Source organism: Dendrobates tinctorius, unplaced genomic scaffold (assembly GCF_039654945.1).
Source record: "Dendrobates tinctorius isolate UK_male_01 unplaced genomic scaffold, ASM3965494v1 ptg000014l, whole genome shotgun sequence".
In the NCBI taxonomy this organism is placed as follows: domain Eukaryota; kingdom Metazoa; phylum Chordata; class Amphibia; order Anura; family Dendrobatidae; genus Dendrobates; species Dendrobates tinctorius.
In genome coordinates this window covers 13850011-13863799 of record NW_027361682.1, presented here as the reverse complement: position 1 = coordinate 13863799, position 13789 = coordinate 13850011, and the positions used below count along the sequence as shown (strand labels likewise).

Genomic DNA, 13789 nt, shown 5'->3' with positions numbered 1-13789 from the left:
AGATGACAGCGATGGGGGGGAGACTGAGATGACAGCGATGGGGGGAGACTGAGATGACAGCGATGGGGGTCATCAGCAATTATCTGTCATAGTAACTCATCAGGCCCCTGCGGGCGCGTCCAGGGGAGCTGAATGGGAGCCGATGTGGTGCATAGCTTCACAGAGGAATTCAAATAGTTAACAATGGAGGCAGAGATAGAATATACCCGGAATCTGCCACTTATTGTGGGACTCGGGGAGCACAGCTACACCTGAGGTCCCCTAATCCTATAGACATAAAGGTAATCTGTCAGTGAGATCAAGCCCCCCGATTTCCTTGCCCCGTTATGCCCCCTCATCTGTACATTAGGGGCCTTCCTGATGGACAGTGTTCACTTCCCAAAGCAAAAAGCACTGTGTGAACGCATGCATAGCTCGCATCTGCCCATCATCTATCCAGTCTCTATCTGTATAATGACAGGGGTGCGGTACATATTGGCCCCGGGCTGTGGCCCCTCCAGTCCTGTCCTCACTAGAATCACTAACTCTGGTTACTAGGCACTGTGCGTCCATGGCAACCGCTCCCCAGCCCCGCTCTACTTCTGTCATTGGTTGCCTGCCACCTTAATCCCGCCCACGGATGCCGTTCTCGCCTGCTGATTGGTGGCTTGGCACGTCCATCAGGCAGTGTGTCAGTATGAGCCGGGCGGGCGGTGATGCTCAGCTGCGGTGCTGACTCTGTACCTGCAGGTGAGTGCCCGGTCCCCTCTCAGCTGACACCCGGGGTATAGTCTGCTGACACCGTCCAGAAGTCAGGGCATGCTGGGGGTTATAGTACCGCTGCAGCTACCGTTACAGAGTATAATGCTAGAAGTGACACAGAATTACCTATTGCGGCTTTCTGCTCTGCAGCATCAGGCATCATTCACATAGGACCAATCATGGGATAAAACGCGGCATCACAGCATGTAACATGGTCCTGTACATTATATATAGTCCTGTACGTGTTGTTATATATAGCCCTGTACATTATATATAATTCTGTATGTGTTATATATAGCCCTGTACGTGTTATATACAGTCCTGTATGTGTTATATATAGCCCTGTATATTATATATAGTCCTGTACGTGTTATATATAGTCCTGTACGTGTTATATACAGTCCTGTATGTGTTATATATAGCCCTGTATATTATATATAGTCCTGTATGTGTTATATATAGCCCTGTACGTGTTATATACAGTCCTGTACGTGTTATATACAGTCCTGTATGTGTTATATATAGCCCTGTATATTATATATAGTCCTGTACGTGTTATATATAGTCCTGTACGTGTTATATACAGTCCTGTATGTGTTATATATAGTCCTGTACATTATATATAGTCCTGTGCGTGTTATATACAGTCCTGTATGTGTTATATACAGTCCTGTATGTGTTATATATAGCCCTGTATATTATATATAGTCCTGTATGTGTTATATATAGTCCTGTACGTGTTATATATAGCCCTGCATGTGTTATATATAGCCCTGTACGTGTTATATACAGTCCTGTATGTGTTATATATAGCCCTGTATATTATATATAGTCCTGTATGTGTTATATATAACCCTGTACGTGTTATATATAGTCCTGTACGTGTTATATACAGTCCTGTATGTGTTATATATAGCCCTGTATATTATATATAGTCCTGTACGTGTTATATATAGTCCTGTACGTGTTATATACAGTCCTGTATGTGTTATATATAGTCCTGTACATTATATAGTCCTGTGCGTGTTATATATAGTCCTGTACGTGTTATATACAGTCCTGTATGTGTTATATATAGCCCTGTATATTATATATAGTCCTGTACATTATATATAGTCCTGTGCGTGTTATATATATTGTCCTGTACGTGTTATATACAGTCCTGTATGTGTTATATATAGTCCTGTACATTATATATAGTCCTGTGCGTGTTATATTTAGCCCTGTACGTGTTATATACAGTCCTGTATGTGTTATATATAGCCCTGTATATTATATATAGTCCTGTACATTATATATAGTCCTGTGCGTGTTATATATAGCCCTGTACGTGTTATATACAGTCCTGTATGTGTTATATATAGCCCTGTATATTATATATAGCCCTGTACGTGTTATATATAGTCCTGTACGTGTTATATACAGTCCTGTATGTGTTATATATAGCCCTGTATATTATATATAGTCCTGTACATTATATATAGTCCTGTATGTGTTATATACAGTCCTGTATGTTATATATAGCCCTGTATATTATATATAGTCCTGTATGTGTTATATATAGCCCTGTACGTGTTATATACAGTCCTGTATGTGTTATATATAGCCCTGTATATTATATATAGTCCTGTATGTGTTATATATAGCCCTGTATATTATATATAGTCCTGTATATTATATATAGTCCTGTATGTGTTATATATAGCCCTGTACATGTTATATACAGTCCTGTACGTGTTATATATAGTCCTGTACGTGTTATATATATAGTCCTGTATGTGTTATATATAGCCCTGTATATTATATATAGTCCTGTATGTGTTATATATAGCCCTGTACGTGTTATATACAGTCCTGTATGTGTTATATATAGCCCTGTATATTATATATAGTCCTGTACATTATATATAGTCCTGTATGTGTTATATATAGCCCTGTACGTGTTATATACAGTCCTGTACGTGTTATATACAGTCCTGTACGTGTTATATATAGCCCTGTATATTATATATAGTCCTGTACATTATATATAGTCCTGTGTGTTATATATAGTCCTGTACGTGTTATATATAGCCCTGTATGTGTTATATACAGTCCTGTATGTGTTATATATAGCCCTGTATATTATATATAGTCCTGTACGTGTTATATATAGTCCTGTACGTGTTATATACAGTCCTGTATGTGTTATATATAGCCCTGTATATTATATATAGTCCTGTACAGTATATATAGTCCTGTGCGTGTTATATATAGTCCTGTATGTGTTATATACAGTCCTGTATGTTATATATAGCCCTGTATATTATATATAGTCCTGTATGTGTTATATATAGCCCTGTACGTGTTATATACAGTCCTGTATGTGTTATATATAGCCCTGTATATTATATATAGTCCTGTATGTGTTATATATAGCCCTGTATATTATATATAGTCCTGTATATTATATATAGTCCTGTATGTGTTATATATAGCCCTGTACATGTTATATACAGTCCTGTACGTGTTATATATAGTCCTGTACGTGTTATATATAGTCCTGTATGTGTTATATATAGCCCTGTATATTATATATAGTCCTGTATGTGTTATATATAGCCCTGTACGTGTTATATACAGTCCTGTATGTGTTATATATAGCCCTGTATATTATATATAGTCCTGTACATTATATATATAGTCCTGTATGTGTTATATATAGCCCTGTACGTGTTATATACAGTCCTGTACGTGTTATATACAGTCCTGTACGTGTTATATATAGCCCTGTATATTATATATAGTCATGTACATTATATATAGTCCTGTGTGTGTTATATATAGTCCTGTACGTGTTATATATAGCCCTGTACGTGTTATATACAGTCCTGTATGTGTTATATATAGCCCTGTATATTATATATAGTCCTGTACGTGTTATATATAGTCCTGTACGTGTTATATACAGTCCTGTATGTGTTATATATAGCCCTGTATATTATATATAGTCCTGTACATTATATATAGTCCTGTGCGTGTTATATATAGTCCTGTATGTGTTATATACAGTCCTGTATGTGTTATATATAGCCCTGTATATTATATATAGTCCTGTATGTTATATATAGCCCTGTACGTGTTATATACAGACCTGTATGTGTTATATATAACCCTGTATATTATATATAGTCCTGTATGTGTTATATATAGCCCTGTATATTATATATAGTCCTGTATGTGTTATATATAGCCCTGTACGTGTTATATACAGTCCTGTATGTGTTATATATAGCCCTGTATATTATATATAGTCCTGTACATTATGTATAGTCCTGTATGTGTTATATATAGCCCTGTATATTATATATAGCCCTGTACGTGTTATATACAGTCCTGTATGTGTTATATATAGCCCTGTATATTATATATAGTCCTGTATGTGTTATATATAGCCCTGTACGTGTTATATACAGTCCTGTATGTGTTATATATAGCCCTGTATATTATATATAGTCCTGTACATTATATATAGTCCTGTATGTGTTATATATAGCCCTGTACGTGTTATATACAGTCCTGTACGTGTTATATATAGCCCTGTATATTATATATAGTCCTGTACATTATATACAGTCCTGTGTGTGTTATATATAGTCCTGTACGTGTTATATATAGCCCTGTACATGTTATATACAGTCCTGTATGTGTTATATATAGCCCTGTATATTATATATAGTCCTGTACATTATATATAGTCCTGTGCGTGTTATATATAGTCCTGTACATTATATATAGTCATGTGCGTGTTATATATAGTCCTGTATGTGTTATATACAGTCCTGTACGTGTTATATATAGCCCTGTATGTGTTATATATAGCCCTGTATATTATATATAGTCCTGTACATTATATATAGTCATGTGCGTGTTATATATAGTCATGTACATTATATATAGTCCTGCACGTTATATATAGTCCGGTACATGTTGTTATATATAGGTCTGTACATTATATATAGTCCCGTATGTGTTATATATAGTCCTGTATGTGTTATATAACCCTCTATTATATAGTCCTGTACATTATATATAGTCCTGTGTGTGTTATATATATATATATAGTCATGTACATTATATATAATCCTGTACATTATATATACTTATGTACATTATATATAATTTTGTGCGTGTTATATATAGCCCTGTAGGTGTTATAGTTCTGTACATTATATATAGTCCTGTACGAGTTATATATATAGTTCTGTACATTATATATAGTCCTGTACATCATATATAGTCCTGTACTTGTTGTTATATATAGGTCTGTACATTATATATAGTCCTGTATGTGTTATATATATAGCCCTGTACGTTATGTATAGTCCTGTACAATATATATAATTCTGTACGTGTTATAGCTCTGTGCATTATACAGTTGTGGCCAAAAGTATTGACACCCCTGCAATTCTGTCAGATAATACTCAGTTTCTTCCTGAAAATGATTGAAAACACAAATTCTTTGGTATTGTTGTCTTCATTTAATTTGTCTTAAATGAAAAAACACAAAAAGAATTGTCCTAAAGCCAAATTGGATATAATTCCACACCAAAGATAAAAAAGAGGGTGGACAAAAGTATTGGCACTGTTCGAAAATTCATGTGATGCTTCTCTAATTTGTGTAATTAACAGCACCTGTAACTTACCTGTGGCACCTAACAGGTGTTGGCAATAACTAAATCACACTTGCAGCCAGTTGACATGGATTAAAGTTGACTCAACCTCTGTCCTGTGTCCTTGTGTGTATCACATTGAGCATGGAGAAAAGAAAGAAGACCAAAGAACTGTCTGAGCACTTGAGAAACCAAATTGTGAGGAAGCATGAGCAATCTCAAGGCTACAAGTCCATCTCCAAAGACCTGAATGTTCCTGTGTCTACCGTGTGCAGTGTCATCAAGAAGTTTAAAGCCCATGGCACTGTGGCTAACCTCCCTAGATGTGGACGGAAAAGAAAAATTGACAAGAGATTTCAACGCAAGATTGTGCGGATGTTGGATAAAGAACCTCGACTAACATCCAAACAAGTTCAAGCTGCCCTGCAGGGCACAACAGTGTCAACTTGTACTATCCGTCGGCGCCTGAATGAAAAGGGACTGTATGGTAGGAGTCCCAGGAAGACCCCACTTCTTACCCCGAGACATAAAAATGCCAGGCTGGAGTTTGCCAAAACTTACCTGAAAAAGCCTAAAACGTTTTGGAAGAATGTTCTCTGGTCAGATGAGACAAAAGTAGAGCTTTTTGGGCAAAGGCATCAACATAGAGTTTACAGGAGAAAAAAAGAGGCATTCAAAGAAAAGAACACGGTCCCTACAGTCAAACATGGCGGAGGTTCCCTGATGTTTTGGGGTTGCTTTGCTGTCTCTGGCACTGGACTGCTTGACCGTGTGCATGGCTTATGAAGTCTGAAGACTACCAACAAATTTTGCAGCATAATGTAGGGCCCAGTGTGCGAAAGCTGGGTCTCCCTCAGAGGTCATGGGTCTTCCAGCAGGACAATGACCCAAAACACACTTCAAAAAGCACTAGAAAATGGTTTGAGAGAAAGCACTGGAGACTTCTAAGGTGGCCAGCAATGAGTCCAGACCTGAATCCCATAGAACACCTGTGGAGAGATCTAAAAATGGCAGTTTGGAGAAGGCACCCTTCAAATATCAGGGACCTGGAGCAATTTGCCAAAGAAGAATGGTCTAAAATTCCAGCAGAGCATTGTAAGAAACTCATCGAGGCTGGGTTCACACGTAGCGGAACTCTCGCGGAAATTACCGCGAGAGTTCTGGAATTCCATTCCGCGGGAAAATCGCATTTTAAATTCCCGCGATTTTCCTGCGGAAAAAGTAGCATTTTGCAAGCGTGCAAAATGCTGAACAGACTACTCGTTTCGATGGTAACAACTGCCGCCTTCTTCACGGTGTTACCATCCAGAGTTCGGAGGTTAGCTGGTCTATGTGTTGTTTTGCTATATATATTGATATTATATAGCGACACACACTTACATGTATATATATTACATAGTCTCCTTTATTATGTATATTGCTGTTCCTTACACAGTGCCCTCTCTTATGTACAGTACCGTCCCTTACATATTGAATTATATAGAGCCCTGTTTTTTATTACCTACCGTCCTGTCTTGTTAGCTGTGTAATGCAATGATGGCTGATGGAGCATGGGAAAGCTTCCTTTCTAATGGAGGAGCTGATGGACTGGTCGTCGGCTCCTCCATCAGCAGTCATTTTATATCTAACAAGAGAAGGGACTATGTAATGAAAGAGGGCACTGTAAATAACAAAATTAACAAGAATACACTATGTAAGAGACAGCACTATGCATAACAGCAGAGGAAGCTATATAATAAGGGACGGCACCATATATAACTAGAGAGGATGGTACGTAATAAGGGACGATTTATACATAATAAAAGAGGAAACTATGTAACTAAGGGTGGTGTTATACAGAATTAGTGAGTCCACTATATACTAAGGGACTGTGTTAGACATAATAAGTGATAACGTCTTCCTCCACCTCCCCCTGTTCCTAAGGCCATTATAAGTCCCCCTTCCTAACATCCCAATCTCCCACATCCCTCATTGTCCTCCTCCCCTCGCATTCCATTATTGTAATCTCCCCCACCCCATCATTGCCCTCTTCACCACCTCCATCATTTTCTTCTCCCCCACCACTCCCATCATTGCCCATTCCACCACCTCAATCATTTCCTCCTCCTCCACCACCCCCATTATTGCCCTTTCCACCAATACCAGTGCATTCTTCCCCATCATTGCCTGCTCCATCACTCCATCACTTCCATCATTGCCTTCTCCCTATCACTCCCTTCTCTCCATCACTCCCACCATTGCCTTCTCCCCATCACTCCCTTCTCTCCATCACTCCCATCATTGCCTTCTCCCCATCAGTGCCTTCTTTCCATCACCCCCCATGGCCTTCTCTCATTACCCCTCATGGCCTTCTCCCATCACCCCGGGCATCATGGCCTTCTCTCCTCATCACAGTCTTCTCATGTCCGCATCTCCTCCAGGGTCAGGCTAACCTACACACACACAGACACACACACACATACATACACACAGGCATACATACATACACACAGACATACACACACACAGAGATACACACACATACATACATACAGACACATATACACATACATACATACATACACACAGACATACACAGACATACACACACATACATACACACACACACACACACAAGTGACTGACTGACCTGTGGCTGCAGCCACCGTCCAGCCGGCGCCACAGGCACAGTGAGTGAGACAGTCTGTCTCCTCCTCTCCTCCCCCACAGCAGCAGCGCAGCACAGCGTGACTGACGCTGATATCATCTCACCTCAGGGCTGGCTCCTCTCCTCCTTGTGCCTGGTGCTCCACATGGCTAATTTGAATAATTAGCCATGCGGTGCTGGAGGGGCCCCCTCTCCCCCCGGGCCCCCAACCCTGCAATGCGGGCTGCAGGGACGGTAGGTCCGCCCCTGGGGTAGCGCCGAGCCGGGCCCCTATATGGTCCCCAAAGCAACCGCTTCGGCTGCTACCCCCGTAGTTACGCCAGTGCGTGTCATATATAGTCCTGTATGTGTTATATACAGTCCTGTACATTATATATAGTCCTGTACGTTATATATAGTCCTGTACATTATAGTTCTATACATTATATTTAGTCGTACATTATATACAGTTCTGTACATTATATATAGTCCTATGTGTGTTATACATAGTCCTATACATGTTATATATAGTCCTGTATGTTTTATATACAGTATAATCCTGTGCATCATACAGTCCTGCACCTGTTATATATAGTCCTGTACATTATATATAGTTCTATACATTATACATTCTATACATTCCACCTTTCTCACACCCCCCGCCCCAGCAGCAAACATGGTGGAGGAGTTGGTTTTCTCCTGTCAGATACCTGCTCCTTCACCCCAATCCCACTGCCACCCTCTGTTACCCTCCCTTCCTTTGAGGTGCACTCTGTGCGCATCTACTCCCCCTCCAACCTCCAACTGGCTGTCATCTACCGCCCCCCAGGGCCAGCCACCACCTTCTTTGACCACTTCACCACCTGGTTACTTCATTTCCTTTCCGCGGACATCCCTACTATCATCATGGGCGACTTCAACATCCCCATTGACACTTCCCTCTCAGCTGCCACTAAACTTCTATCTCTCACTTCCTCTTTCGGCCTCACTCAATGGTCTTCTACAGCCACCCACAAAGATGGCCACACACTGGACCTCATCTTCACCCGCCTCTGCTCCCTATCTAACCTCTCTAACTCACCTCTTCCTCTCTCTGACCACAACCTGCTCACATTCTCTTCCCTCTTCACTCCATGTCTACAATCCCCACCCCACAAACTTTCACACCCTCGCAGGAATCTTAAACACCTTGACCTACACTCATTCTCCGAATCCCTCCTCCCTCTTACAGATATAAGTTCCTTACACAATGCGGATGACGCTGCCGCTCTATATAACACCACAATAGCTGTAGCTTTGGAATCCGCTGCCCCACTTACACATACCAAAACTCGCAAAATCAACAGACAGCCCTGGCACACCAGCCTGACCAAAGAGCTGAGGCGAGCTTCCAGGGCTGCTGAGCGCAGATGGAAAAGATCCCACTCCAACGAGCATTTCATCGCATTCAAACAGTCCCTCACTACTTTCAAGACCACACTCGCCACAGCTAAACAAACCTACTTCTCATCTCTCATATCCTCCCTGTCTCACAACCCTAAACAGTTATTCAACACCTTCAATTCTCTCCTCCGCCCCCCGGCACCTCCTCCCTCCCCACTCATCTCAGCTGAAGACTTTGCCTCATTTTTCAAGCAGAAAATTGATAACATCAGGGACAGTTTTGGTCAACAACCCCCAGAGCCCTTCCTCCCGACTTCCCAGCCCTCCACCTTCAAAACCAACTTCTCCACCATTACAGAAGATCGACTCTCCACTCTACTCTCAAGATCACATCTCACCACCTGTGCACTCGACCCGATCCCATCCCACTTCATCCCAAACCTCACCACAGTCTTCATCCCAACCCTAACCCATCTCTTCAACCTATCACTAACAACTGGTGTTTTCCCCTCAAGCTTTAAACATGCCTCCATCACACCTATCCTCAAAAAGCCCTCTCTTGACCCATCCTCTGTATCTAGCTATCGCCCTATATCACTTCTCCCATACGCCTCCAAGCTACTGGAACAACACGTCTACCTTGAACTGTCCTCCCATCTCTCTTCTTGCTCCCTCTTCGACCGCTTACAATCTGGCTTCCGGTCACACCACTCCACTGAAACTGCCCTTACTAAGGTCACCAATGACCTCTTAACTGCCAAGAGCAAGCGACACTACTCTGTCCTCCTCCTCCTGGACCTGTCGGCTGCCTTTGACACAGTGGACCATTCCCTATTATTACAGACCCTCTCATCCCTCGGCATCACAGACTTGGCCCTCTCCTGGATCTCATCATACCTAACAGACCGGACATTCAGCGTCTCCCACTCACACACCACCTCCTCACCTCGCCCCCTATCTGTCGGAGTCCCACAAGGTTCAGTCCTAGGGCCCCTGCTGTTCTCTATTTACACCTTTGGCCTGGGACAGCTCATAGAATCTCATGGCTTTCAGTATCATCTTTATGCTGATGACACACAGATCTACATCTCTGGACCAGATATCACCTCCCTACTAACCAGAATCCCTCAATGTCTGTCCACTATTTCATCCTTCTTCTCCACTAGATATCTGAAACTCAACATGGACAAAACAGAATTCATCTTTCCCCCATCTCACGTGACCCCCCCTACGAACCTATCAATTACAGTAAATGACTGCCCACTCTCCCCAGTCCCACAAGCTCGCTGCCTCGGAGTAATCCTTGATGCTGATCTCTCCTTCAAACCACATATCCAAACCCTTTCCACTTCCTGCCGACTTCAACTCAAAAATATTTCACGCATCCGTTCATTCCTCACCCAAGAATCTGCAAAAACCCTAGTCCATGCCCTCATCATCTCTCGCCTTGACTACTGCAACCTCATGCTCTGCGGCCTCCCCTCAAACACTCTCGCACCCCTCCAATCTATTCTAAACTCTGCTGCCCGACTAATCCACCTATCCCCCCGCTATTCCCCAGCTTCTCCCCTCTGTCAATCCCTTCACTGGCTCCCAATTGCCCAGAGACTCCATTACAAAACCCTAACCATGACATACAAAGCCATCCACAACTTGTCTCCTCCATACATCTGTGACCTCGTCTCCCGGTACTTTCCTGCACGCAACCTCCGATCCTCACAAGATCTCCTTCTCTACTCCCCTCTTATCTCCTCTTCCCACAATCGCATACAAGATTTCTCTCGCGCATCACCCCTACTCTGGAACTCTCTACCACAACATATCAGACTCTCACCTACCATCGAAACCTTCAAAAAGAGCCTGAAGACCCACCTCTTCCGACAAGCCTATAACCTGCAGTAACCACCGATCGACCAAACCGCTGCACGACCAGCTCTACCCTCGCCTACTGTATTATCACCCATCCCTTGAAGATTGTGAGCCCTCGCGGGCAGGGTCCTCTCTCCTCCTGTACCAGTTATGACTTGTATTGTTTAAGATTATTGTACTTGTTTTTATGTATACCCCCCTCACATGTAAAGCGCCATGGAATAAATGGCGCTATAACAATAAATAATAATAATAATAATAATTATATTTAGTCGTACATTATATACAGTTCTGTACATTATATATAGTCCTATGTGTTATACATAGTCCTATACATGTTATATATAGTCCTGTATGTTTTATATATAATCCTGTGCATCATACAGTCCTGCACCTGTTATATATAGTCCTGTACATTATATATAGTTTGTACATTATATATCCTGTATGTGTTATATATAGTACTGTACATTATACATAGTCCTGTACGTGTTAGAATATATATGGTCCTGTAAATTATATAGTCCTGTACGTGTTATGTATAGTCCTGTACATTATTATTATTATTTATTTATTTAGCACCATTGATTCCATGGTGCTGTACTCTGTTCATTATATATAGTTCTGTACATTATACATAATCCTGTATGTGTTATATATAGCCCTGTATGTGTTATATATAGTCCTGTACATTATATACAGTCCTGTATGTGTTATATATAGCCCTGTACGTGTTGTTATATATAGTTCTGTACATTATATATAGTCCTGTATGTGTTATATATAGTTCTGTACATTATATATAGTCCTGTATGTGTTATATATAGTTCTGTACATTATATATAGTCCTGTATGTGTCATATATAGCCCTGTATGTGTTATGTATAGTCCTGTATGTGTTATATATAGTCCTGTACATTATATATAGTTCTGTACATTATATATAGTCCTGTACGTGTCATATATAGCCCTGTAGTGTTATATATAGTCCTGTATGTGTTACAGTGCTGTGCAAATTAATTGGGACAAAGCATTTTTTTAAGTAAAATCGTAAGTTGGTTACCAGTCAGTGATTCAAACCAGTTTTAACTGCTTTGAACAGGCACTCACTGACTGGTAACCAACTTACGATTTTACTTAAAAAAATGCTTTGTCCCAATTAATTTGCACAGCACTGTATATATAGTCCTGTACATAATATATAGTCCTGTACGTGTTATATATACTCCTGTACATTATACAGTATATACTCATGTAAGTGTTATATATATAGTTCTGTTTGTGTTATATATAGTTCTGTACATTATGTATAGTTCGGTACATTATATACAGTCTTGTACATTATATATAATCCTGTACATTATGTAAATTTGTGTACATTATGTATAGTTCTGTACGTGTTATATACAATCCTGTACATTATATCTTCCCTCACGTAATCTCCGGTCCTCCCAAGACCTCCTTCTTTCCTCCACACTTATTCGCTCCTCACCCAACCGCCTCCAAGACTTCTCCCGAATAGCCCCCATCCTCTGGAATTCTTTGCCCCAACACGTCCGACTATCAACCACACTTGGATCTTTCAGACAGAACCTGAAAACCCACCTCTTCAGGAAAGCCTACAGCCTGCAATGACCCCGCTACCACCTCCTCTCTCACCACTACCAGAGCTACCGCCTCACCACCACCAGAGCTGCTGCAACCCCCCAACCTACTGTCTCCTTCCCCACCATCCTGTAGCATGTAAGCCCGAAAGGGCAGGGTCCTCTCCCCTCTATATCAGTCTGTGATTGTTAGTTTGTTTACTGTGATATCTGTACTTTGTATGTAACCCCTTCTCATGTACAGCACCAAGGGATCAATGGTGTTATACAAATAAATAATAATATAAATAATAATATCCTTGACACTGATCTCTCCTTCAAACCACATATCCAAGCCCTTTCCGCTTCCTGCCGACTTCAACTCAAAAATATTTCACGGATCCGTACATTCCTCAACCAAGAATCTGCAAAAACCCTAGTCCATGCCCTCATCATCTCCCGCCTTGACTACTGCAACCTCCTGCTCTGTGGCCTCTCCTCTAACACTCTCGCACCCCTCCAATCTATTCTTAACTCTGCTGCCCGACTAATCCACCTGTCCCCCCGCTATTCCCCAGCCTCTCCCCTCTGTCAATCCCTGCACTGGCTCCCCATTACCCAAAGGCTCCAGTTCAAAACCCTAACCATGACATACTAAGCCATCCACAACCTGAGTCCTCCGTACATCTGTGACCTCGTCTCCCGGTACTTACCTGCACAAAACCTCCGATCCTCACAAGATCTCTTTCTGTACTCCCCTCATCTCTTCTTCCCACAATTGCATTCAAGATTTCTCTCGCGCATCCCCTCTACTCTGTACATTATGTATAGTCCTGTACGTTATATACAGTACTGTACATGATATAGTGGGTACGGAAAGTATTCAGACCCCTTTAAATTTTTCACTCTTTGTTTCATTGCAGCCATTTGGTAAA

At 41.3% G+C, this 13789-nt stretch overlaps 1 protein-coding gene across 4 annotated transcripts in view; it reads left to right on the top strand.

The window, feature by feature from the left end:
• TEKT3 (tektin 3) overlaps positions 1–13789 on the top strand; it is a 116051-nt gene that overhangs the window by 77146 nt on the left and 25116 nt on the right. The window contains exon 1 of one of the 4 annotated variants that reach the window (XM_073559627.1): positions 622–729. The exons of the other annotated variants lie outside the window; for them this stretch is intronic. The gene's annotated coding sequence lies outside the window, so the exon portion shown is untranslated. Of the gene's footprint in view, positions 1–621; positions 730–13789 lie in introns of those variants that run through there. 4 annotated transcript variants of the gene reach the window in all.